Source organism: Leptonychotes weddellii, chromosome 13, assembly GCF_054177405.1.
Source record: "Leptonychotes weddellii isolate Sample4059 chromosome 13, ASM5417740v2, whole genome shotgun sequence".
NCBI lineage: Eukaryota > Metazoa > Chordata > Mammalia > Carnivora > Phocidae > Leptonychotes > Leptonychotes weddellii.
Genome location: NC_138381.1, coordinates 21360411 through 21387715, shown reverse-complemented (window position 1 = coordinate 21387715; position 27305 = coordinate 21360411). Strand labels below are relative to the sequence as shown.

Sequence of the window (27305 nt, the reverse complement as noted above, 5' to 3'; positions counted from 1 at the left end):
CTGTAGTAAATGCATTTCCAACTTACAGGATTTTCACCATACAGTGGGTTTATCAGGATGTGACCCCACTGCAGGTCGAGGATCAGCTGCCGACGAGTAGGTCTGGGAGAGAAAAGACAGGAAAGAGAATGCGGCAGGTTCAGGTCAGAGGTAGGAGGGTTTCCTTTGGAGGGAGCCTCAGAGAGGGAGGCCGGGGCTCAGCGGCCAGGTCACCAGCAACCAAGCCGCGCTGCTCGGGTCTGATCCTAGCTCTTCCACTGACGGGCCTGGCCTTCGGTCTTCTGAGCCTCCGTTCCTCATCTGCAGAAGGGGGCTCTTCACGCCCCTCATAGGGCTGTGTAAGGATTTGATGAATTCGCGTATCTGAGTCACTCAGCATAGCGGCTGGCTTGCGGTGAATGCTCGGTAAGCGCCGGTTAGTACGGGGGATCCTTGAACAATGAGGGGTGTGGGGAGGCTGATTAGGGGCGCCGACCTACCTCCCCGCACCCCCTCACTGCTGAAAATCTGAGTAGACTCTGGATTCCGAGAAAACTCAACTACTAATAGCCTGCTGTTGACCTGAAGCTTTAGTGAAAACATAAACTGTCAAGGAACGCACAGTTTGTATGTTCTATGTACTATATACTGTATTCTTACAAGAAAGCAGCTAGAGAAAAGAAAATGTTATTAAGAAAATCATACAAGAGGGGCGCCTGCGTGGCTCAGTCAGTTAAGCGTCTGCCTTCGGCTCAGGTCATGATCCCGGGGTCCTGGGATTGAGCCCCGCATCGGGCTCCCTGCTCCGCGGGAAGCCTGCTTCTCCCTCTCCCACTCCCCCTGCTTGTGTTCCCTCTCTCGCTGTGTCTCTATCAAATAAATAAATAAATCTTAAAAAAAAAAAATCATACGAGAAAAATACATTTTCAGTACTGTATTTATTTAAAAAAACAACAAAACCCTGTGTACAAGTGGACCCGCGCAGTTCAAACTCATGTTGGTCAAGGGTCAACAGTATTATTTTTCCTTCGAAGTGAAAACTTAGAGCACTAGTGACTATGAGCAGGGAGGGCCCACGGGACATGCAGCCTAATCATTTCTCCTACAGGTGAGGGAACAGCTGCTCTCCTGCTAGCACCTGGGCCTGGCACCCAGCACCCGCCAACTCCGTTCTCTGCCAGGTTGCGGCCAAGTCAGGACTGCGCTCCCAGGAATCTGGGTCTTACCGTAGTGCAGCATCTGGGGAGGGGAGAGCACCATGGCCTGTCTGTGCCTCAGCTGGGGGGCCAGGCACAGGCCATCCGACCCCACGGAGCTGAACAATGGCACAAAGGCGACTGCTCCCGTCACTAGCAAGTCTGGGGTGCTTTTCGGGGACAGGTGGATCTGGGGCCAGAAATGACACGCTGTCTCTCTTCTGTGCTTCCTCCGATGGGCTTGGTTCCCAGCTAGGCTCTCCTCATGGAGGGTAAGGGCAGCCACCAGCAACCACAAGCCTACGTTGCCTTCCTCTTTTAGAATGTGGGTTTATTATTCAGATAAGGTGAGGCCAACCCATCGGGAGGCAACTGCCATTGAAAAGATCAGTTGTTACTCACGTTTCCCTAGAGATGGCTCACCGCCTCCAGCAGGGCCGTGCAGGTGAGGAAGCCGAGGGGGCAGGAAGAAAACCAGGGCAGGAGCCTTTACTATGGTTTTTGTGGGAATGGATGAGCCAGGTAAGCAGGCTAAGCAGTTTAGGATTGGCTGTTTTGAATCATTTCAGTGGACCCTGGGGTGATTAGGGCAGAGAGAGAGCCCAGCAAAGGAGGGGGTTGGGGGCGTGGGCTGTGGATTGGTTAGTTTGCATCTGGAAGGCTTGCTGGCAGGAGAACCGTTTGCTGTTTCTAGGAACCAGCTAGCCCTGCGAGGGGCAGTCTTGCCAGGGTCAGCAAGGACCCAGATAATAAAACATCAGAAATACAGAAAAAACAAAACATAATACACCTCACAGTTAAAGAATGTGCCTGTCCACATCGCCAGCTACCGTCTGGGAGAGGACCTGGCTGGCCCACTTGTGCGAAGTGCTGGTGAGGATGCTGGGAAACTGGGCCTCTCGTACATTGTGCACGGGAAAGTCAAATGGTACAGACCCTCTGAAAATGGTCTGGCAGTTTCTTAAAAAACTAAGCCGTGGGTGCCTGGGTGGCTCAGTTGGTTAAGCGACTGCCTTCGGCTCAGGTCATGATCCTGGAGTCCTGGGATCGAGTCCCGCATCAGACTCCCTGCTCAGCTTCTTCCTCTGATCCTCCCCCTCTCATGCTCTCTGTCTCCCATTCTCTCTCTCAGATAAATAAATAAAAAATCTTTAAAAATAAAAATAAAAAGAAAAAGAAAATGAAAAGGCAAACCAGACAAGTAGAAAATATTCACAATACTGATCTCTGATAAAGAACTTGCATCCAGAATATAATAAAAAGTTATAAAAGAGGGGCGCCTGAGTGGCTCAGTCGTTAAGCGTCTGCCTTCGGCTCAGGTCATGATCCCGGAGTTCCAGGATCAAGTCCCCGCATCGGGCTCCCTGCTCAGCAGGGAGTCTGCTTCTCCCTCTGACTGCCCCCCGCCCGCCCCCGCCGTGCTCTCTCTCTCAAATAAATAAATAAAATCTTGGAACGCTACATCAAAAACTAATGATGTAATGTATGGTGATTAACATGACATAATAATAAAAATAAATAAATAAAACCCCCCAAAGAAATAAATAAAATCTTAAAAAAAAAAAAGTAAGCCGACGTGTGACCTAGCAATGACACATTTATCCCAGAGAAATGGAAGCTTATGTCCACACAAAAACCTGTATATGAATATTCATAAGTTTATTTTGGAGTAGCCCCCCAAAAGCCAACCTCAAATTGGTCACATACTGTATGATTTCATTTATACATTCTTTTTTTTTTTTTTTAAAGATTTTATTTATTTGAGAGAGAGAGAGCGCACAGAAGCAGGGGCAGAGGGAGAAGGAGAAGGGGCTGAGCAGGGAGCCCAATGCGGGCTCGATCCCAGGACCCTGGGACCATGACCTGAGCTGAAGGCAGACACTTAGCCGACTGAGCCACCCAGGTGCCCCTCATTTATACATTCTTGAAATGACAAAATTAGAGAGATGGAGAAGAGGTTCCTGGTTGCCAGGGATTAGGGACAGGACTGGGGGTGGGCGGAAGGGGCGCCTGAGGGAAACCTTTCTGGTTCTGGAATAATTCTATATCTTGCCTGGGGTGGTGGTTATGGGAATTTGTGGCGAAATGGCCCAGCACTACACACATTGTATCAAAGTCAGTTTCTTGGCCTTGATACTGTACTGTGCTTATCTAAGATGTAACCACTGGGGGGGAGCTGGGTGAAGGGTACGTGGGCCCTCTCTGTCCTATTTTTGCAACTTCCTGTGAGTCTATAATCATTTTAAAATGAAAAGTAAACAGATCTGAAAGAACTCTTAGCTCTAAGGGGTATGAAAACCCTTGGTGGGAACTCCCGCTGTGTTAGGTCGATGAGCAATTCCAGTGGCCTGGGGGAAAGGCGTGGGCCCTGGCTCGGTTTTTCCGCTGTGTCCTCGGATGAGACAGTCTCTGTTTTGTTCTTCCATTGACCAGGTCGCAGCCATGATTTGGCTGAGTGATGAGCTTTAGAGTGAATCAACCCTGTTAGCTTTAGAAAGGAAGAAATAAAGACCGAGGGTCCTTAGAAATAAGAAAGCTGATGGAATTTTAGGTATCCAACCAAAATGAGTCCTACCTGGCACCCTGTGAAGCGCTTCTGATGTTCATTGAAATAATTAGGAGACACTTTTCTGTGCCCTGTGGCTGTATGCATGTATAAAATATAAAAGCATAGGGATAAAAACAGAAAGAGAATAAGCACATATGAATATGCTTTTACAGGATTAAGGGTGGGAGTTCCTCTTCTGCTTTTTAAACTATTTGAGTTGTTTGTGGTATTTTTAGTTTACATTTTATTTTCTTTTAAAATGTATGCTCTGAGATGTATTCTTCTCCCTTGTCCCCCAGCAACTATTTTTGTTAGCTTCTTGTGTATCCTTCCATATTTTCTTGATGTAAATCCAAGCAAGCCTGAATGAGATTCTTTTTTCCCCCTCATTCTACCATAAAAGTAGCATTCTAAACGCATTGTTTCTGCGCGTTTTTTGTTTTTTTCACTCGGCCATATTAGGCGCATGGTACTTTTCCCCTAAACAAACAAAGGGGAAAAACAAAGGAGCAAAGCGTTCTGCACCGAGAGCTCACCTGGTTGGCCAAAGAAGTTTGCGCCACCTCCTGCCACTCCAGAGCATTCTCTCCACTCATTTTCTAGTGAAATGAAGGACTTACATCCTTTGCCATTTACCCAGCAAGCACGGCTCCCTACTCCAGGCAACTGCACAAGAATCTGTTCCCACGTTGATTCACCGGTTTTGAGGACTAGATGTGAATAGGCTTCTACCAGCTGCTGGGAGCATGTACGGGCTGGGCACTTGTCACCACAACTGTGAGGGAGCTGAGAGGGGCCCTGGCTTGGGGGGCTGCCCTGTTCCGGTCAGGGTGCTGACCTCCCGCGGCAGGCCTTGTCTGGGACTCTGCTCCCCCTCTTCTGAAAGCTGCAGGTGTCTGGGTGTGGCCGGCCCCACATCCTGGAGACAGGACTGGGCTCCAGGGCCCTGAGGGTGGGATGCCATCAGGAACAGAGGATGGCCTGATGGTCGGGAAAGTAGCAGAAATGCCAAGCTGAACATCTTACCAGTGGTGACTGCCCTCAGCCTGGCTGAACTCGAGTCCTTTTCCTTCCTGAGCCTGGATGTGGCTCTTGGGAAAAGCTGGGGGGTTGGGGCGGGGGCAGGCGGAGTGCATCGAATTTGGCTCCCACCCTGAGATACATTATCTGTCCCTGGGGCAGAAGAACCAACAAATGGCCAACAAATGCTGGTGACTTGGTCCTGGAGCGTTAGGGCTGGAAAGAAGCCCCAGACCTCAGACACCCTGGGCCTCGGGGTCCCCACTCCTAGTCTGCTCCCTGTATCTGGTGGATGGCCACCTCCCAGGGCCTCAGTTTTCTCACAGCAAACGACTAAAATGCTCACCTTCCCTTTTGTCCTGGGTGCAGCAGAAAGAAATTAGCGTGGGTGGCAAACTCAGGTGTCCGTGGTGAGGAGGGAGCTAAGTGGGGGCGCAGCTGGGGAGAAAAGATTTTTTTCCCTGGAACACGAAGCCCTCTTGGCTTAGCTTTGCTTTCTTTGCCTCGATGGAGCCAGGTATGGAAAGCATTTCCCCTTCCTCTTACCCCTGCTCCAGGAAGAACGGCAGGTCAAGTTGACTAGAGCGAGGCCCCCGTGGGCAGAGGGCGGGCAGCGTGAGGGCTGCGGGGATGGGGGTTCGGAGCCACGGCCCCACATCCCCACCTCCGAGGGGCAGCCGCTGGGAGCGGCGGCAGGTGGCTGCCAGGCAGGAAAACAAGCCTCGTGTCGCCAGAGCTCATTCTGCAGAAGTGGAAGCCATATTTTTATTGACGTTTCCCAATGTTGAAACGTTGGCAAGTGATTCACAAAACTAAAACGTCGCGAGCCAATCAAAACAGGTCTGAGGGCCAGATTTCGGCCTCCGTCTGCCGGTTTGCTGACCTCAGGCCCAGACCTCTCGGGGCCCTGCGCTGTCTGCGGGAGCACACCCAGCCGGGAGCAGGTGCACACCTAGCCGGGAGCAGGTGCGGGGGGAGGGGGGGGTCCGCGGACCTGCGCCCCCCGCCCCCCCGCCCCGGAATTCCGCTGGGAGACACTGGCAGACTTCATTCTGAGGCAGCGATGCAGGAGGGGTTTCTGGAAGTTTGGCCCCCGTAGTTCCCGCTGTTTTGCAGGAGCAGTGGGAAATCGCTGGCGTGCTCCGCAGTGACACTCAGTGACCCCAGCCAAACCAGTCACTTCTCTCTGGGCCTCCCTTTTATCATCTGTACCACGGAAGGGGGCCAACCGGGCACTCATCCAGATCAAACCTTTGTTGGCTCTCTAGGACCAGTTTTTTTTTTTTTTTTTTTTGGTGGGGAGGGAGGAGTTTTCCTAACATGATATTAAAGTGCAACAATTTCACTCACAGTTTTAGGTGAGTCTCGAAGGCCACACTGCAGAAATATGATGGGAGCCTCCAATGTAACAGTTTTCGATTTTACATTTAAAATTTTCTAGTAGCCACATTAAGAAATGAAAAGAAATAGGTGAAATTAATTTCAGTAGTACATTTGATTTAATGCAATATAAAAGTATTATCAGTTTAACATGTAATCAATTTTATTTATTTATTTAATTTTATTTTATTTTTAAAGATTTTATCTATTTATTCATGAGAGACAGAGAGAGAGAGAGAGAAGCAGGCTCCCAAGGAGCAGGGAGCCCGATGTGGGACTCGATCCCAGGACTCTGGGATCATGACCTGAGCCGAAGGCAGATGCTTAACCATCTGAGCCACCCAGGCGCCCAACATGTAATCAGTTTTAAAGCGAGTAGTAAGGTATTGTTTTATTATTGGAAGCCTAGGGCATGGTTTGCACCTACAGCACATCTCCAGGGCTCCCTAACCACATGTGGCTCGTGGCCTCCACATTGCAGAGCAGAGCTCCGAGGCAAGAAGTGACAACTATTTCCACATTCCCAAGCGAGATGCCAGGTCCCCCAAGTGGGAATGAGAATTCTGCCTTTCACCTTGTGTGTACAAGCAGGGCATAGCTTCCTTTCCTCCCACCGAAATTCTCTTTCCACTGAAAAAATGTCTTCATAGTGAAGGGTGGCCATACTGTGCCCGGTTTACCCAGTATGCTCTGCTCTCCACCCCAGGCAACCTGACAGGTGTCTGTCTCCACCTCTCGCCCATCCGCTCTGGGCATGGTTCTGAGTAGGCAAGATCTGCATGGGAGAGACATAAGGAGGCTGAGGTGGGGTCATAGCTGACCTCGGCCTGTAGCCTTTGAGAGCCAGTGGGAACATCTCCTCTCTCCCTTATCCCACCCTGAAGGAGCTGTAAGAGGGAGGAGGAGGAGAACCTTGAAGTCAGGAACAGAGAAGACAGGCTCCCAGCCTGCAGCAGCCTCAGGTGGGAGAGTGAGCTTCAACTTGAAAGGAGGTTTAGAAGTTTGGAATCCTAGATTATTTCACCAGACTGAGTTCACTCATCACTGAACTAAGACTATTTTGTTTCTAAAAGCAACCAGAGGATTTGTTTTAAAATATTCCAGCATAGGGGCGCCTGGGTGGCTCAGTTGGTTAAGCGACTGCCTTCGGCTCAGGTCATGATCCTGGAGTCCCGGGATCGAGTCCCACATCAGGCTCCCTGCTCAGCAGGGAGTCTGCTTCTCCCTCTGACCCTCCTCCCTCTTATGCTCTCTGTCTCTCATTCTCTCTCTCGCAAATAAATAAAAAATAAAAAAAAAAAAAATTCCAGCATAGGGGCGCCTGGTTGGTTGAGTGTCCCACTCTTGATTTTGGCTCAGGTCAGGATCTTGGGGTCGTGGGATCAGCACGGTGTCGGGCTCCCTGCTCAGTGGGGAGTCTGCTTGGGATTCTCTCTCTCTCCCTCTGCCCCTCCCAGTCATGCTTGCTCTCTAAAATAAATAAATAAATAAATAAATTGTAAAAAAAAAATATTCCAGCACATGCAAAGTCTGGCAGAAATGCAAACTGATAAGACAAGACTGTTCATAACTATTGAAGCTGGGTGACTGGTTACATGGGGTTCATTATAGCATTTTAAAAATTTTGGTTGTATGTGAAAATTTCCATAATAAAAGTTTTTAAATAGTGGCCAAAGGACTTTTTAAAAGGAGAGGCACAGAACCTGTCAGAGATTCACTTATGGGTAAAATTAGAGCTAGCCCCACAGAGCAGGTTTCAATGGGTAAGTTATGGGCAAAAACGGTAAAATAATAAAATTGTTTTCCGAACACGTCGCATGAGACCCACTTGTCCAATGCACTGTTTATTTTTTTCTCGGTGGTTGAATGTATACCTCCCATTCTCCAGCTATTGCTTCCCTCATTCTTTGGGGTGTGCCTTGTTCCTGGGACACCCCCGTGCTCACCCCAGCAGGTTCTGGGCTCCCCAGCTTTTTTGGGTGATTTGATGACACAGTAGCTCCTTGCAACAGACACCCAGATGGATGTTCCCGAAGCACAGAGGCCCTCGGAGCATGGAAGGACGACCTCTGTGAAGATATTGAGCAAAACGGGGGCCATTAGTCACCAAGGATCATTTGACATTTTGAAATGAACCCATGGTCTCTCATAAATAAGCCCGGACACTGAATATGCCTGGGGCAGGGTGGCTGTAGCTGGGGGTTGGGAGGTCCCCACACTTCTGCGTCAAGTGCTGTGGGATGCATTGTACAATGTTTAAATGTGTGTAAAGCGAGCAGCGCGAGCTAAGGGGTCCTTGCTTGTCTCCCTGAGGCCTACTGTTTGGAGCCACAGTCCTTGGCAGCCCCTGCTGGGCGGGTGGATGGTTTCAGTTACTATCCACGTTGATGACAAGCCTTTCCTGGCTCCTGTGCATGAACTTACCCATCAAGCCTGAGGCTTGGGTCAGTTTGGGCCCATCTGGCTGCCCTTTCTCAGACCTGCAGGGTGCGCCAGCCAGAAAAGCTATCATTCATGTTGAGTCCGTATCTTAAGGTCACAACTGAGGCCTCCACGAGCTTCTCTCCCTCTCCAAGAAATAAGCATTTCATATAGCTTTAACTTTTCCCTGTGAGTAATTAACTAATACATTTTGAAGACTTGCAGGGAGCTAGGCATCGTTCAGTCCTTGTGTGAATGACTGAATCCTCACTGCAAAAACCCTGTGAAGGGGGAATTATGGTTTCCCTGCTGCATACATAGATGAGAAACCAGAGGGGAGGTTCCCAGAGGTTGCTGCTAAGTGTGACCTGCCCAAGAACATCCAGTGAGCCAGTGTAACCAGGTTTAGCCCAGCAACCACTGCGTGATTCCTCCTCCCAGGGAGTGGCAGGGAAGCAGGCTCCTCGTGGGTACAAATCGAAAAAGGAAACAAATCAAAAAGTACCTGATTCCTGGAAGGCTCTGGGGTGGGGTTCCCCACTGAGGTCCTGGAAAAGTCCAGCAGCATCACACGTCTCCGGCCATGAGGCTACAGGACATTCCAGTACATCCATGGTGATCTGGGGCCCTCGTCAAGCAGGGGTTCTTGGGTGACCTTGAAGAATTGGTTATGAAGAATTTGTAATGAGGTCACATGTTCCTTTGGACGTGCAGGAGCATCATTTTCTGGGTGAAAGCTGCCCTCCACACGGCTGGCTGTGCCCAGGACGTGTTTGGTGGTCCTGCAGAAGCTGTCTGAAGAAATGAACAGACAATGCCCAACACTTGGAGTTCACTCAGTGCTTTCCTTACGCGATTCATTTCTCTCCGCATAACATGAGAGCAGTGCTGTAGACCCATCATAGAGATAGGAAGCAGCAGCTGTGGCAGCCAGATCTATTGCTTGGCAGCTCGGCCGGGACTCAACGCACACGTTCAAAATCAGATTTTCCAATTAAAAAAAAAAAATGGAAAAGGAAAAGAGATGCCAATGGGATTTTAGGACAACTTCCCCTGTGTGTCTTAAGGATTTCTCTCCAGCCCAGGTCCTCTGGACTTTCTGGTCATACACTTCCCCTCCCTTCCCTCCTCCCAGCCCTTGGTGCTGATTAGTCAACAAAATACTTTATAGTCACTCACTTGGACAACGAGGGCAGAGTGCTGGCTGGACTCATCAGCAAGCCTAGGTTGAGAGCAGGTTTCAAAAAATGTAGATCCTGCCAGGCTGGATGATGATTTAGGAAGAATTAAACTTGAATTTTCAATGCAGTACTTAGATCCATGACAGGGATATAGAACTCATTGAACCTCCTTACTACAGGTTGAGGAAAGTGGAGAGCAGGTGGTGGGGCAGGGAGGGGGTGTGACCTGCCAGACACAGGATTGTCTTGGCCCCATTCAGCCACTGGGAACCCAGGGCAGTTAGAAGCCCCCTTCTGAGAGGCAGACACCCCTGCCTGCCCTTGTTTGATTTCTTAGAGCTCTTCTGTGGGTTCTTTTGCACCCCCCCACAGCTGTGTCTCTTTGGCCTCTGCCCCTTCCCTGCCACCCACTAGCCTGAACAGAAAGCTGGTCCTAACCAAGCGGCCTATAAGACTTTCCTGTGGACAAAGAGCTTCAGTGCAAACCTTTGAGGCTTCCTTTGCTGACTTCCTGATGAGGACGAAGAAAGGCGGAATGGGCTTGTCCAAGGTCACACAGAGCCAAGCTGGAAACCCAAATTTTCCATTATGAGCCCAAAGTCTTTTCTGCTCCAGCCCTGAGAAGTAAGTCTCCCACCTTAACTCCTACTGCCCGTCATGTCTTTAAGATACACGTGCCTGCGAGCATATTCACTTCCCAGGAATTCTTACATTTTTTTTTAATTCATAAATATGTATCTCCCCAACTGGACTCTAAGCCCTTTGAATCAACTCAGTATATTATAAAAAAACAAACAAACAAAAAACAAGGCAAACAAGAAAAAAAAAAGAGGTGCAGCGTGTCCCTGGGTAGGATCTTATCCTTAAATCTCGGAATGCCTCTTGTCTACCTTGTTAGCCCCCAACTCCAACAAGTAGTGTGAGCTCTGTGGTAGGGTTTCTGTTTCCAGAAATGCTTCTCAGAGGTGCCTAATATGGACTCATCCATTGAGAGCTCCCCAAATCTGGAGAACGCTCATTTGTTTGCTTGTGTGGGGATGAAAAAAGAAAAAAATGTATACGGTTGACCTTTGAACAACGTAGGGTTTAGGGGTGCAGTAAAAAATCCATGTATAACTTCTGACTCCCCCAAAACTTAACTACTAGGAGCCTACTGTTGACTGGAAGCTTTACAGACAACAGAAACAGTTGACGAACATACTTTGTATGTTACATGTAATATAGCCTCTATTCTTACAACAAAGTAATCTAGAGAAAACTATTATTAAGAAAATCATAAGGAAGAAAAAGTATATTGACAGTACAGCCCTGTATTTATTGGAAAAAATTTGCATGTAAGTAGACTGCACAGCCCAAACATGTGTGGTTCAAGGGTCAATGCAAGTCATACACAGAGAAGGGAAACTGGTGGGTGTGTTTCATGTTTCATCCGGTTCAGTAATTGTTCTTGATACTCAAATTGTCCCATATTTGGCCAATTCTACTTGGCTCCTGTGTCTTTGATAGCTTCTTTTCCATCCCCTAGAACAAGATATTCTAGACTCATCTTGTACAATTCTCATCCCAGACATTTCTCCTTGAGACACTGGTTTCTTTCAGTGGGAAATGATACACTACTATCAAAATTTGGTTACTAAAACAGCTGAAAAGATTACTTTGTGTATCCGCTCATTCCATTCCATACCTTTCTCCTCTTCTTTTAGGAGCATTAATACATATGATACTCTGTTTTATACCCTTCCTGCAGCTTTCCTTTTACACACACCCATACACATCCACACACACACACCCACACACACACGCACACAGACACACTGCTGTCATTTTAATCGTCTAAACTTCATTGTCTAGTAGTTTCCTAAGCAAGGGCTATGGAACCCACATTCCCTGCATTTTTGCATGTTGTTGTTGTAATATTTACATTTAAGAGCCAGCTTGGCTAGGTAAAAAAGTCCTTGGTTCTCATTTTCTTTCCTTGAGTATCTTAAATATCTCACCCATTTTCTTGTGGCATAAAATGTTGCTGTCAAAATGTTTTTGAACAATTGAATTTTCTTTTCCTTATGTGTTACTCGGTCTTTTTGCCTAGATGTCCAAAAGATGTTTCTCCTTTTTATTTTTAAAGTCCAATATTTTACTAGGCAATGGCTTGGTATTGGTCATTTGGGATCAATGAAGTGGTATGTATGTCCTTTCAATTCCTTTCAGACTTCTTGTTTCCCCCAAATTTTTGGGAGAAATGTGTTACTATCTCCTAACTATAGTTATAAAATTGCTATTTTTTCTCTAAGTCATCAACATTTTGCTTTCTACATTTTTGAGGCTATTTTATTATGCACATATGAATTTAGATTTGCTAGATCTTTCTGGTGAATCAAAATTTTTATTGCCAGGAAATACCTCTTTGCCTCTAGTACTGCTTCTTGATTTTAAATCTATTTTTTCTTTTTAAGGATTTTATTTTTAAGCAATCTCTCCACCCCAAGTGGTGCTGGAACTCACAACCCCAAGATCAAGAGTTGCACACTCCACCGACTGAGCCATCTAAGCACCCTGAAATCTATTTTTCCCCCCGATATTAATGTCTACTCTGACATTCTTTAGGTTTTTGATTGCTGTCTTTTTTCCCGTACTTTAACTTTTAACCTTTCTCTCTCTTTTTATTTTAGGCATGTTTCTTGTAAGCAGCTTAGAATTGGGTTTTGTTTTTATCAAGCCAGCCTACCTTTTAATTGGAGTATTTAGTCTATTTACATTTTAATTTAATCACTAATTCACTTGGGCGTAAATGCTATTATTATTTTCTTTTTGTCCCAGTCTCAGTTTCCTTCTCTTTTCTTTCTTGCCTTCTTTAGTTCTTTTTAAATGATCTCATTATTAGTTGGTAGTTATAGTTTGGTAGTTATACTTTTTACAAAATATGGTTTTTAGCGGTCAAACTTGGAGATTATACTACTTTTTTGAGCTCTCAAGTTTCGAAAAGAGTTGATTACTTTTATCTCTTTTTTGGCAATATGAGCACCTTAGAAAAATCTTAATTCCATTTACTCATTTGGGATATATATGTTACTGCAGTTATGTGTGCCTGCCCAGTAGCCCGCGAAGCTTTCCAAAGCAAGACGCATCTCCCACCTGCCGTCCTCTGTGTATCAGCAAATGCACCCAGGCTCTGACCGCCTGCCTTACCTACCTCAGCTTCTGCTCTCCATGAGATCTTGGTCCCGTTAAGTTTTCAGTCTCACGTTAGCTCTCTGATGCCTTTAATAACTTCTATATCGAATCCAGCTTTTCTAGTTGGCCTTGGTGCAAGCGCTGGTCTGGCTTACCTCGTCTGTCATTAATGGCAGTGGAAATTGCATGCTATTCACTACAGTCGCGGGGATGGAGCCCAACGAGCAGGTCTGCAGGGAGGTACTGTTGCTAGCAGAGTAGTCCGAATCCCATAGCTCTTTCGCATCGGCGCTGTCCGGGGAAGGTGACCCACAGACCCAGCTTGCGGCGCACTGAGGGCGGTGTGTGTGACAGCCAGCCCTGCGAGCTGGACATATTGCCTAGCTGTCTGGGTAAAGAGAATCCAGAAGGGCACCTGAGGTGGCCTGTGCTGTCCTGAGCAGATCTGGGATCAGTGCCCAGGGCCCAGGGCCATTGGGGCCTACCTAGCCTCTACAGGTCAACACGAGAATAGTCTCTTTGTTCCACTTTCACAAAGATGGATACAACAAGTGCTCAGGGCTGGTTCAACAGCCTGTAGTTCAAAAACTGGAGTCTGAGCCAAAGGTCAGAGTCGGCCCATCCTTGCCAGGGGCTGAGGAAAGGTGAGACAAGGCATTCCTGGAACTAGTTCATAGTCTTCTTACGAATCTGAACCAACTGCCATGGGGGCGGGGGGTGCGCCGGCAGTGTGGGGCTCTGCATGACCTTCACTGGCAAGGGCATGGTGTGGGGCCAGAATTTCCACGCTTGTACAATGCCATCCTCTTGCTGTTGTGGACTGAATTGCACCCCCCCAAATTCACATGTTGAAGTCCTAATCCCCAATCCCTCAGACTGTAACTGTAGTTGGGCATAGGGCTTTTAAAGATGTCCTTACGTTAAATGAGGTTGTACATGTGGTCTTTGATCCAGCAGGACTGGTGACCTTATTCGAGGAGGGAGACACCAGAGATGAGCATGGACAGAGAGAAGGCCACATGAGGACGCAGCTAGAAGGTGGCCATGGGCAAACCAAGGAGAGAGGCCTCAGGGGAATCGAACCTGCCAACGCCTTGACCTCAGACTTGCAGCTTCTAGGACTGTAAGAAGATAAATTCCTGTGGTGTAGGCGCCCCCCATCTGTGGCGCTTTGTTATCAGCAGCCTGGGCACACAAATACACCTGGGGTGGGGTCAGACACTCTCAGGTGACAGAGGTGATGGACGGTTGATGGATGGTATGGACCCCCATCCTCCCTGGAAACACCCTCCACCCTACCTGGTCCTGAGGTATCCAGCTTTTGAAAAATCCCTTCCGAGTGCTTCGTTTGCTCCATTAGTGTCTGGGTCTGTTTGCCAGCCTTAGTCCATCTTCCTTTACCAACCACCCCCTTCCGAATGAGAGCATTCTAGCAGGTTTCTTCTCTGAAGGCAGAGAGCCCAGATCTCTGGGGTTTCCGTCCTGAGGGTTGCTGGCACCTGAGTTCTGGTTCTGTTGGAAGCACCAGAAGGACTGTGGATCGGATTTGCTCCCTAGGGGGGTTCCCACATCTCGGGGGTGGGGGGCGGGACACCTTGCCGCCTCATGGGCTGTTCATGACTTGCTGGAACCTACCATTTCTAAACCTCTTGCCCTGCTGTTTCTTGTTCTGTTCCTGTGAGTCGGGGCTCTCCGGGGTCTGAGAATGACCCAAACCAAGCTATGGTTCTTGCCTTCATGGCATGACAACGGAGACCTAACCTAGATGACCCGCAACCCACAGGTGAGTGAGGCCGGGGAGGATTTGAGCAGGCGGAATGGGTGATGAGCCACCACTTCACTCCTGGCTGATGACCTTGCCTGCCTGCCTGCCTGCTCCAGGGTGGGGGTGGGGGGGCAGGCCGTGCGTGCGGGCACGTGTGTGTGTTCAAATCATATTTCCTTTTGTCCTTTAGGCATTGGCACAGGCATGAAATTCACTTCTTACTTATTGACCACAAAGCACTAGAAACTAAGATTTCAGACACAAGTAAGGACACTAGTAATGAACAGTTTCTGCTTACACTCAGCTCCTAGCAAACATACAAGTGATAGGAGACCTCCCACGTGTTCCCTCTCTTTCCTAGTCCTAAACCCTGAGAGACTGCTCCAGCATCAACCTTCATTCTAGATAATTCTGGATATCTAATTTGAACACCAAAGTGATAATTTTAAAATCTGAGTCATGTATAAACCTCTCTTTAAAAAAAGAAAACCGGGGCACCTGGGAAGCATCTGAGTTCAGCTCAGGTCATGATATTGGGGTTCTGGGATCCAGCCTCATGGTGGGTTCCCCACTCAGCGGGGAGTTTGCTTCTCCCTCTGCCTCTCCCCACCCCTCCCTCGCTTGCGCTCTCTCTCTCAAATAAATAAATAAAATCTTAAAAATAATAAAAAAATAAATTACAAAAGGAAACCAAAAGTCTAATGATGACAAATTATTTTACTTATATTACTTAAATAACTATGAACACAACACTATTTAAGCTCTGTATGCTTAATAGCCCTTACATAACTCTAACCAAAACCAGTGTACAAATGAATTGCAGAAAGTCTCTACATCAGTGAAACTCAAGGGAGCACGCTTTCTTGAATACGATCTGCCATGTTATTTTTCTGAACCGAACACTCAATATCGTGCTTAGTGACACCATCTGTTACTCCGTGTCTTTCCTCCACTGGAAAAATTGCAAACATCCCACTTGCACAGAATACTGTGATGTTGTTCATGAATGAAGTCCTCCTTCCCATTCTTTTTAAAAATACTACGTGGCTCTAAAAATCTCTAGAAACAGTTATGAGATGATCTCTTCATATGATGTGGAGCATGTTTACATTAATTTTTAAGATTTTTGTTCAAATGAAAATTAAAATTCTCATAGAGGGGTCAGGGACCTCCGGAATATATCTGGCGCTTCTCAGGGTGTTTGCAGACCCCAATTTAAAAGTTGTTGGGGCGCCTGGGTGGCTCAGATGGTTAAGCGACTGCCTTCGGCTCAGGTCATGATCTCAGGGTCCTGGGATCGAGTCCCGCATCGGGCTCCCTGCTCGGCGGGGAGTCTGCTTCTCCCTCTGACCCTCCTCCCTCTCCTGCTCTCTGTCTCTCATTCTCTCTCTCTCAAATAAATAAATAAAATCTTAAAAAAATAAATAAATAAAAAATAAAAGTTGCTGGATTTGACGTTTTGGCTTTCACGTGAGCAGCTTTCTACCTGCTTCCCTGTGGCCCGAGTTTGTACCCCGCTACTCTAATGCCCCGTGGGGCCGGGTCCCCAGAAAGTGCATGGGCCTGGCTTGTTTTCATTTCGCTTTTCCTGGGTGGGGCCCGGTGTGCGTTACGTGCGCAATGCAACCAAAACCCAAAGGGCGGTTGAACTGCCCGAGGGAATACGCCCCGCTCCACTGGGGCACCCCAGCCGTAAGGCGCGTCCCCACGACTCTGGGCTGGGGCTGGGGCTGGCCCAGGGAGGGACCTCTGCCACACAGCTGATCCCGGCTGGGGACTGGCTGCTGACCGTGCCACAACCGGAGGAAAAAAATAGCAGCTCGGTCCTTGCGAAAAACGAGCGCCTCGCACGACCGGAATAGCAACCGGAGACGTATTTACAAACAGAAACACCTGCCTCGGAATGGGGACAGGAAATGAGATTTCGGAAACGCCGCCCTGAAGCCAGGGAGGCAGCAGCCCCTCCCTCTGCTTCGGTCGCCAGCTGGGACCCGCCCCCGGGGAAAGAAGCCCCGCCCCCTCTCACCCGGGTGGGCACAGCCTTCCTGCGGTGGACCCTACAGCTCCTGGCGGGTCCTCAGGACGGATGACGTCTCTTCAGAGGCCTCCATGGGGGCTTTTCGGGAAAGAGGAGGAGCGCTGTGTTCAGTCTGGGGCAGGGTCTGCAAAGCGGGGTACACACATTCCAGAGGCTGTGGAAGATCCTCCATGGGGTCCAGGGAAGGAAATATTGTCTGTTTAGATTAATGTTTGCCTTCAAGGAAAGAGAAAGCTGGGCCGCATTATCAACGTCAAATGCCTATGAACTCTGGCCCCTGACCCCTGAGGGAGAAGTGGGGTCTGCAGATTGGGGCAACCGCGGTGGGCATGCTGAAGGGAACGGAGAGATTCTGTTATCTACACTCAAGTAAACTACCTCTTGGAAAGTGACCAGTGGCTTTAAGACATCTTTGAAAGGGAACCTGGGACTGGAGAGAACCGTGATATGGAAATCGGGGTGAGCAGCCCCTGGATGGCAGGGCTGACTTTTCTCACATCAGCCTGAGCTCGTTGTGAGCCAGGTTATGAGGTACAAACCACAGTGCTTCAAGCAGATCTGACCAAGAGAGGGCCAAGTCTGAAATGGTCTGGAAGACCAAGCGAGCTAGGACTTGACATCCATAGGCATTGGTGTTGACTGTTGCCTGACTGACCGGAGAATAGCAAGACCTTTACAAATACTGTTAATTTCATCTTGATTTCACCCTTCTAAATCTTTTTTGTGGATGTTTTACCTTGTACGGAAAATGTAGTATGTACGTAAATAGATAAAACTTACAAAATAAGATAATGAGAACTGGAGCGGAGGTGTGAACAGCACTTTGTCCCCAGGTAAGGGCGGGCAGGCAACGCAAACTCTTGAGGACTGCTGATCTAGTTTTTCAAACTTGAGGTGCCTCCGAATTACCAGGAGGCTTGTTAAAACACAGGTCGCTGGGCCCACCTCCAAGGCTTCCAAGTCAGTCCCTCTGGGGTGGGACTTGAGGATCTGCACTCCTGCTTCTAACAGGTCCCCAGGTGCTGTTGCCGCATCTGGGGCCTGCGGGCTCTATAGGACTGGGCCCACCTGGGGGGCAGCAGACCGAGGGTGAGTGAGTCAGCCTTCCTCACGGTGAAAACCGGGGTCGCCCTGAAGACCAGGGATAGCCACCTCCCAGCCGGCCACACAGCCTGGAAGTCACCCCAGGGACAGATTCCTTAGCCTAAAGCCTGGCTTTGCAACCACATCTAGAAAGGGAGGAGCTAGAAACAGCGCTAAGGGAAGCTTCGGCTGCCTGGAGCAGGGGTCGGGGACGAGGGACTTGGAGCCCACCTACTTACCTCACCTGAGGACACAGGGCTTGGAACTGTCGGGCTGTGCTGTCTTGGAGATCTGATGGCTTCCCTGCAGGGCCACTCGCTAGCTTTCGACTTCAAATCTTCAATAAGGTAAAGTATGGGCAACGGGACAAAAATATCTTATTTTTCGCTCTCTTGCTGCCTTCTGAGAAGGGTGGGTATTGGCGGAGGAGCTGAACTGCCCCTGGGGGAAGGGGCGGGGGCAGGAGCTGGGTGGGGTGACTGCTGGGGTGGGGGGCAAAGAGGAGGAGGAAGCTGTGGTCGGCACTGGGGAGACTCGAGAAGCAAGCTGTGAGCTGTGTGTTGTGTGTGTGTGGGGGGGGGTTTGGGCCCCATACTACTCCTCTGTCCCCCCCACTCAACAGCAAGTAGGGCAAAGATGGGGCTGAGTCCGGCATCTCTCATCTGGTGGCAAAGGCCTGGTGCGGAGGTCCGGCCAGGCACAGTACGGTGGTTTTCCCCACCTCCCTCTGCTCTGGGCTCCCTCCCACAAATATTCACATCCAGTTTCTTTTTTATAAAATGCATTTTTAATAGGAGGTCTCTCTTGAAAACCAGAAGCAGTAACACACCAAGGGATGTAGTTCCGATGGCAGGATTTCAAGCTCAGGCTGCGCGGTAAACAGTCAGTGTCCCTTATATTGGGCCCCCATCACATCTGTCCATAGGCCGTGTACTTCTGAGGGAAGGCCTATTGTCAGATCAGTTTTTTGCACCTGCCTACACTGGCTGCCAATGAAGAGTATTAGAATTCCAGCCCCAGGCATGCAGCCTGCAGGGAGAAGCCCAGCCCCCAGTACTGCCGGGCACTGTGCTGACCTGCTAGCCTGCTGACCTGCTAGGCGCTGGGGGGTGGGGGTGGGGTGGGGGCTGGGCTCCTTCCTTCCTCAGCACTCCTCACGGGGCCCAGGCTTTGTCTTTAGGTAATTATGGAGCCTCCTTTACCCACAATGTAGCGCCCATAAGGAGCCAGTGAGAACGGTGTGGGATCCGCGAGACCGGGGTCCAAATCCTCACCGCCACCCCCTTGCCCCAAGCCATGGATGATGAGGGTGCCCACTGTGGATGGTCATGAGGATGAGGTGAATGTGTGCAGAGTGCCAGGCCCTTTGAATGCTCCCTCGCAACCTTATTATGTGCTGATTCAATTTGACTAAATTCAAAAAGCCCTTGTGGATTACTGCATTGAAAGCTAAACTTGGAGGATCTTATCTCGGCTTCCTCGGGGCGTCTGAAGGTGAGAGACATTAACTCATTCATTCATTCGTTCATGCACATGGAAATCTTTGAGTGCTGACTGCAGGTCAGACAATAATAAGTATATAAGAACAAAGAACAATAAAAGCCTCTCTGGGAGGGGCGCCGGGGTGGGTCAGTCGGTTAAGCATCTGCCTTCGGTTCAGGTCATGATCACAGGGTCCTGGGGTGGAGCGGGCACTGCCAGAAGATGGAAGCCCATTTCCGCCCATTTCCACCCCCAGGCAAAGCTGCAGAAGAATCACAAAGGGGCTGCCAGGTCTAAGGGCTCACAGTGAGACAGAGGGGAGGCTGAGGCTGGAGGGGTCTGAGTCAGGGTGAGGCTACTGGTCCCTGCAGGAGCCCTTCTCTGCACACTTACCCCCTAGAGGCACCCTGGTGGGCCGAAAGCAGGGCTTTGGACTCAGGACGCTCTCCTGCTTTGCGTTGGGAAAGTCATTTTAGTGCTCTGAGCCTCAGTTTTTCCATCTGTAAAATGGTGCTAATTACATCTCCTTATTCACTCTACTCGGGAGAACCAGATGAGATCATAAGAGGAAGTGCTTAAAAGCACACACCAGCATCTTCTACCCGCTACCTGCGCCGGGGCAGGTGGACGTGCCCGCGTCTTTTTAAAAACAACAAATCAACAGCGAAACCCCTCAAACGTCACAGCAACATGGAGCAATGTGACCTTTCAGCCTCGTTACGGCGAGGCAAGGACCCCCGCAGACGGATGGAGCGAGAGGAGAGAGCTGACTGTGGGTGCGGCTGGGCGCGCGCGCGGGGGGTGGACGCAGCTGGCTCACCCTCGGCTTGCCGGTGGCCGCCAGTGTCCGAGCCGCAGCTCCTGTGAGGCCCGAGAAGCTGCAGCGAGTGCCCCGGATGCAGTGGCCGCGCGGTGGGTAGCTTCCTTCCAGATGCGCCCAGGAGCCGGCGGCAAGACAGCGAGGGCCAGCCTGCGGGGGGGGCAGCACCTGCCTGCACCCCGCCTCCCTGCCTGGGGCGCTAGGGGGTCTCCTGTGGTTTCCCCACCTCGTGCTTTCATCTGAGCCTTTTAATAGGAGGTCTCTCTTGAAAACCAGAAGCAGTAACACACCAAGGGATGTAGTTCCGATGGCAGGATTTCAAGCTCAGGCTGCGCGGTAAACAGTCAGTGTCCCTTATATTGGGCCCCCATCACATCTGTCCATAGGCCGTGTACTTCTGAGGGAAGGCCTATTGTCAGATCAGTTTTTTGCACCTGCCTACACTGGCCCGAGGCACCTTAGAGCAGAGGTCTGGCCCTCGCCTGCCTTTGCATGGCCTAGGAGCTAAGAGGAGTTTTCGCACCCTGAAACGGTGTGAAATTCTTAAAAAAAAAAAGAATAATATTTTGTAACATCAGCAGTCATACAATTCAAATGTCAGTGTCCATAAATAGGGACTTGTTCCTTTGTTGTGTAGGCTTTGGCCACTTTCACGCTCCTGGGGGAGGGGTTGAGGAGGCACGACGGGACACATGGCCAGCAAAACCTAAAATACTATCTGACCCTTTGCGGAGAAAGTGCGCCAACCCCCGACTTAGATCCTTCCTTCCAGGAGCATCTGAACTGTAATTGACTCTCCTGTGTTAAGCAGCTGAGATGAAGCTCTTAATGGTGGACTTTAGACGGCCATCCATGGCTAGTGGCTCCCGCCGGCTGAGTTTGCCAGGAGAAGGTGTGGGGAAAATTAGAGCCGTGTAACAAAGAGGCAGCAGCATGTAAAAGAGAAGGCTGGAGTTTCTAATTCCGGCTTCAACTAACTAATAATTATGTGATCTGAGCAGAAAGGCTCCTCACATCCTGGTGCTTTTCTCATCCGTTCAAAATCTGCCCTCTTGGCCTCAAAGAGGAAGATAATAGCTGTGAAATGCTTTGCGATCTGCAGCAGCACTCAAATGCAAAGATCAGCCAGGCTCTAGAATCCTGATAAGGTACATTTTTTCCTCTCCAGGCGCAGGGAACAAAAGTGACTGCTCGAGTGTCGCAATCCTGTTCTCATCCATCCCAAGTCAAGATGCTTGGTTTGGCAACCTCACTATCGTAGATCCTTGGCATCTGTGCAATTGACATTCAGTCAGTCATTCCCAAGCCACCCGGAAGGCCCCCAACTGTCTACCTGTCATTTTGCTGAGACACAGAACTGAGCTACTCACTCGCTACTTACTGAGTGAATCTAGTGGATGGCCAAGCATCCTCATCCCAGGATGGCGCACCGTTCTCTTCTTGTTAGAACAGATGTAATAACTAATAAAGTGATTTAAAACTTCCTTTACAAATAAGTGCTCTGTATGCATGACATTGGCCCTCTCAAAAGTCTGGGGAGGAACTCTCTAGGAGTGCTGTGGGTCCACAGTAAAGAGTTTATTTGCAATCAGGAGACGCTGGCCTGAGGGAGCCATGTCTAGATTTTGTCTACCATGCCTTTAAGAAAAACTCCAGGAAGTGGCTTCCTTCTATGGCAGTCCCACTTTCCGGTTCCTAGAAATAGCTGATTCCAACAGCACCTGATGATCACAAGTCACAAGTCACCTGAGGGGACCCGAGGCCAGGAATGGATGACAACCACATTTTATTTGGACACTGAAACACGTTGCAGTCCGAAGTGCAACCACGCCCCACGACGGTCCCAGAGCATGCAACAGAATTTGCAGCTAATGTGCGCATTTCCATTCTGCTAACAGACATGTGTGCTCTTAAAAATGCAAACCCACACTGAAGCCCATGCCAAAGACAGTTGTGACAAATTTCGTCACCTGGGTTTTCTTGTTTATAATAGCTAGCCCGTGCTGGCAAGGCAAATTGGCCAGTTGGGTGCTATTTTAAACCCTTCCTGCTCTTCTTCTCCTTTGTGCCAAGGGCACACAAAGCTGCCCAGAAGGAAGGAATTCAATCAGCATTAGAAGAATGCACTGAAGTTCTGTTTCCTAAACCCCAGGGGAGATGTGAGTGGGAGGGGAGGACCCAGCTAGCCAAGGACAGAGTCCTTTTTATGTGTCTGTTTCCCCAGGCCAGGCGCTGGGCCCAGCTGACAAATGCTAGTGGGAGGGAACCCTGAAGGGTGGCTGGTAGCAAGGAGAGGCCTGGGAAAGAGTGGGGACCATGAGGGGGTGGAAACACTTCTGAGGCTTCATCCTGGCCCAGAGTTTTCATCTGCTACCCCCAGAGTCCCATCCCTCTGCCTGGCCAGGTCCACCTGGCCCTGACAGAAAGGGCTGCTGGCAGGACTCGTCATCAGCCTGTCCTTACCCTGGTCCTGACCCCCATCCAAGGCCAGAAACCTTATGGAGCCATACAGTCTGTCTTGGGCCCTCCAGTCAAATACCTGGACTGCTGGACTGAAGGTTACCCTTTTCTCTGATCCCCCTCCCTGGTCAGTCTCAGAATTAACACATTTTTTTTTCCTCTTCCCAGTCTCCTCCCCTTTTCTGAAATGATGCACAGATCCCACTCTACACTCGCGGAGCTGGCCACACTCACCTCCGTGTGGCCAGCCCACCGCCTGGGTTCATTCTGGAAGCTGAAGACTACACCACCAGCCTGCCTTCAATTCTGAACAGTGCTGTTCTTTAGCTCTGTATTGATGTGTAAGTGGGGATAGGAGTCGTCTACAGGCCCAAGTCCTCATAAGGCCCCAGGATGTCAAAGCACAGGGTTGCATTGTGGGAATGATAGGAGGGGAGGCAGCAATGTGGGATCAAGTCCACCCTAAAAGAGGCACCGCATGGCTTTGTACCTGCTAAGGGGGTCAGGCTGGCCTTGCGGATAATAGGCTACTGTGTGTGAACCCCCGGTGCAGTGCCCACAAGTGCTAGAAGAAGATATACCGATGCCCAGCAGTGTCTGATTATTATAAACACCAGGGAATGGACCGGGATTTTTATGAAGTACTTTACATCCAGGGGACTTTTGGGGACCACAGTTCATATAAGCTATGAATTCAGAGACCTTTAAATGCTGAAACGTTTTGAGAAAAGGTAGGTTCTGGGTTGGCACCATGGGAGGTTGTTCCAACCCCTTGGCCAGTTGTGGGCTCAGCTTCCCCAGTCTGTTCTGGGATCAGAGTCTCCTGGGAGCTTCGTTTCCCCCCTCATCTGCAAAATGGCAGAACTGCCCTACTTCATAGGATTGGCAGAAGCGTCAAACACAATCATAGAAGGAACTCTTTCTGGAATGAAGTCATAAAAAGAAAGTGAGGCGTTGGAGAGAGAGGCCAGAAGCCGCCCAAGTCTGAAGACTTGAGATGGAGAGAAAGTCTTTCCTTGGCTCAGGCTTCCTGTCCCCTGCTGTACTCTTCAGGGTCCTCCCCCATTTGTGTCATCTTTCCTGATCAAAATAGACTGTTACTCAAGTCCAGAGCTTTTCGTTCCTCTTTTGTGTTTAGAAGCAATGGCAGCTTGTCGAAGAACCTGAAGCCCCTGAAGAACCTGACCATGGGGAAATCCACACGCTGATTCCCATGAGAAGGGGTTCCCAGAGGCCCAAGGAAAATCATCTGTTGTGAAGCTGGAGGATTTCTTCTCACAACATAGTTTTGTAGACCATGAGAGCACAAAGGGTTCCTAAAGATCTCGATTCCACCTGCCTCGAACGAAAGCACCAACCCCAGGGGTATGTGGTGAGAAACACCTAGGCGCATTGATTTCACTCTGCGAAGAGCATGTGGGGAGTTAAGTCATTTTAATATCAAATATGGATGTTGTTTTGGAAAATGCACATTGCTCATTGATCAAGATTAAACACAAGGCTTCAAAGAAGTTTCGGGCTTACAGCTTAAAGCAGTAATCCACAAGTCTGGCTTTGGAGGGTTCCACACCTCCTCACCCCCCACCACCTCAGCACACACAGGCCTGCTTCGCCCACCCCCCAGGGTGAGGTCCGGGGCCTCAGTGCTTCTAAAAAGGCTCCCAGGTGGCTCTTATGTTCAGATGAAATTAAGCAGTGCAGGCTGGAGGGTGTGCTTGCTCTTGAAACTCTGGGTAGGAGGTGGAAAGGTCTGGAGCATACTCCCTCCACACTGGTTTCTGCTCCCTTTGTAGGTGAGCTACTGCTTTCTTCAAGATCCAAGTGATACAGTGACAGATCCGTCGGGGAGCTTTGCTGTATCAGGCCAGTGTTCATATCGAGCCCTAAAGGATGAGGAGGCCCACTGAGGTGAGCTCCAAATGGCCTTAGGGCTACGCAGCATGCCCTGTGACACCCGATATCCATCTGGCAAAAGGGACAGAGGAATCACACTTAGGTGGCTTTTTCCATTTTTTGATGATGGGCAGTGAACTAAGAACGTCTTACAATGCCCTGCGAAAGTAAGATAGCAGCCCCCAACCCCTCCCAAGGTCTAGAAGTCATGTTTCTGAAGACCTCTGCTTCCTTCATGGAACCAGGGTCAAATGGATAAACCACAGAAAAATGAGACTTCTCAGAAAGGTGCAGATGTCCTAACTTTTCAAGTAAAATCTTAGCACCCAGAATATAGGTTTTTTTTTTAGGCAGCTGAGTCCTTCATTGTTTGCTCCACAGACAGCATAGTATCTTTGACCAAATAGATTTTGAGGTGACTTGATGCGGCTCCCTGCCTCATGGACAGCCTATTCTAGGTGGCAAGTGAAACAGGGAGGACCTGGTGAGCTACAAAGCCAGCTGTTGGGGCACAGTGGTCTGGCATCTGTCAGCAGAGAGATCTCTGAGTCCCTGGAAAGGCCAAGAGAAGGCTTCATAAAGAAGGGGGTCTGAGGCTTATCCCAATGGAAGGTAAACTGCTCGAGGGCAAGGAAGCAGTACAGAGCAGGGGTGAGGGAGGGCCTCGAAGTCCCACCAATGGGGTGAACGCCAGTTCTGCCCCTCAGCGTGTGACCTCAGGCAGGTGCATTCATCTGAGATGGTCTTCTCATCTGTAAAAGAGGGGCTACTCCCCTCACAGAGTTTAAGGATTAAAGGCGACTATATAAAGACTTCATAGCATGCTTCACTCAAATACTCATAAATGGTGGCTATTTTAACCATTTAAAAAGTTTTCTGTCACTTGCCCATAGAATGTCTAGTACCTAGGACTTGCTCAGGTTGACTGGCTAAATGAGGGCTTGGTCGAATGTTTATCTAAAGCAACGGTTCTCCAATGGAGCAATTTTGCCTGTGTCCGAAGACATTTTGGATTGCTGCAATTGGGTGGATGTGTGCACGCGTGCATGCTTTTGTACAACTAACAAGTAGGTAGAGAACAGGGATGTTCCTAAACATCCTACAATGCACAGGACAGCCCCAGCTCACCCCGCCCCCCAATTATTGCTCCAAATGTCAGTAGTGCTGAGGTGGAAACAAGGGAGAAGCTGGGGTTCGCCCACCCAGATGAGGGGAAGGAGGGAAGCAAAGAGATTTACAAGTCTGGAATCTGGCAGCAAATGAAAACTCCTGCAAATATCCCTGGAAGAGGAATCCTCTTCTCAATAAGGGTTTAGCAGTCATAACATACATACAGAGTTAAGTTAGAGAAACTGGATTCTGACTTAATACTCCGAGATCAGTGGACTGACTTAAGCTCTTTGGTCAGATGTGAAAAAGTGATAGAAATAAGATGGGCAGAATGAGAAAGCAGTTGGAAGTTGCAGTGGGGTCCAGGAAAGAAAAACGGGCATCACATACTGTAATAGATGAGGTCCATCTGTCATTTTAAATCTTTTAAAAAAGATTTTGTTTTTAAGTCATCTCTCCACCCAGCATGGGGCTCGAACTCAAAACTCCAAGATCAAAAGTTGCATGCTCCACCGACTGAGCTAGCCAGGCGCCCCCCCATCCCTCTATTTTAATTTTTTTCCTAGGATAAGGCAAACTACATACTAGGAGAGTATAAAGCACTAAGTAAAGGGAAGTTTCCATGATTCGGGAAAGACTAATTCCTTAGAACGTCAACAAAGGTATCTGGCGGATATCTACTCATCCTAGGGCCTTCAAGATGAAATTAAAAACCTAAGTAACAGTCCTGACTTGATCACAGTTTCGGCCAATTTTTGACATTTGAATTGCTGGCAGAGCACTTTGGTGCTCAAGAGGAGTCCACACATCAATTCTGAAACTAGAATTGGTGGCTTAGCCCAGCCCAAGTCCCTCATGGTCATGATAGTTTGAGAATACAAAGTAACCCTATTGTATTAAGAAGTGCTATTGGAATCTTTGACTGGGGTGCCCAGGAATCCCGGAACCAGACAGAGTTCAATGAAAAATGCTCACATCTCAGTTGTATAATCTTTCTGAAAATGCTTTTAGATTTGGGGATTTTTATTTTTACTTTAAGCTAGTTAAACTTTTAAGCCTCAGCTTTTTTCCCCTGCAAAATGGAAAGAAGTGTCCCTGCACCCCTAGGGCTGCAGTAAAGATGAAGTAAGATTATGCGCCTGAATTCACTTTGTACTGAATGGGTCACCCAACTAAAGGTAGTGTTTTTAAAACCCAAAGGTTTTTTACTTTTGGTTTACATTGCTCTTTAGCTGCACTTCCTATTTTCTCAGGGCTGTGCTGGGTTTTAAGAAGAACCAGAACAAGAGGGATGCTACTCAGGAATGCATATTAGTCACCTCACAGCATCTCTAGAGCTTTGTTTCTGGAGTTTCATGCACTCCTCACAGCTAATTATTCCCATTTTACAGATAAAGAAAATGAGACTCAAAGTATACAATCCGCAAAATATGGGATGAGATGCCCTCTTATCAAAGCCAGAAAATAAGGGAACTTGAATTGAAACAGAATCCAAAACTGAAAAATAAGCTTTGTGGGCCTAGTCCAGAAGCAGCTTCCAAGATGAAATGACCAGGAGAGCATGGGAAATGACTAAAAAATGAGATGTAGTCTACAAGGTGGCATGCTCACTTCCTGTCAGTGTTCTACCGACAGACTTGGAGTCCATTTGATTCCCTCTTTTACCTGGAAAGATTTACCTAAGGGTGTCCAAATGGTGATGGAATGGATGGTGGAAGAATGTTATTCCTGGCAAAGTTAAAAGAGGTAGGGTCAAGA

General features: G+C 48.9%; 1 protein-coding gene and 3 long non-coding RNA genes across 10 annotated transcripts in view; 3 read left to right on the top strand and 1 right to left on the bottom strand.

Annotated features, from left to right (window-relative positions):
- The window catches only part of ELAC1 (elaC ribonuclease Z 1), a 470823-nt gene that overhangs the window by 118318 nt on the left and 325200 nt on the right, over positions 1-27305 (top strand). The window lies entirely within an intron of this gene.
- LOC145716742 (uncharacterized) lies at positions 899-18212 on the bottom strand. Of its 7 annotated transcripts, XR_014139582.1 has the most exons (6): positions 18022-18212; positions 10212-10291; positions 9724-9808; positions 9050-9339; positions 8070-8192; positions 899-5485 (listed from the first exon to the last, which is right to left on the bottom strand). It is a non-coding gene; the product is annotated as an uncharacterized LOC145716742 (long non-coding RNA). The 7 variants fall into 7 exon arrangements; XR_014139584.1 differs by lacking the exon at positions 10212-10291 and having other exon boundaries at positions 18022-18211; XR_014139585.1 differs by lacking the exon at positions 10212-10291 and having other exon boundaries at positions 18027-18211.
- Positions 17227-21568, top strand: LOC145716744 (uncharacterized). Its single transcript, XR_014139589.1, has 2 exons — positions 17227-17532; positions 21253-21568. It is a non-coding gene; the product is annotated as an uncharacterized LOC145716744 (long non-coding RNA).
- On the top strand, positions 17903-20327 carry LOC145716743 (uncharacterized). Its single transcript, XR_014139588.1, has 3 exons — positions 17903-18129; positions 18577-18657; positions 18996-20327. It is a non-coding gene; the product is annotated as an uncharacterized LOC145716743 (long non-coding RNA).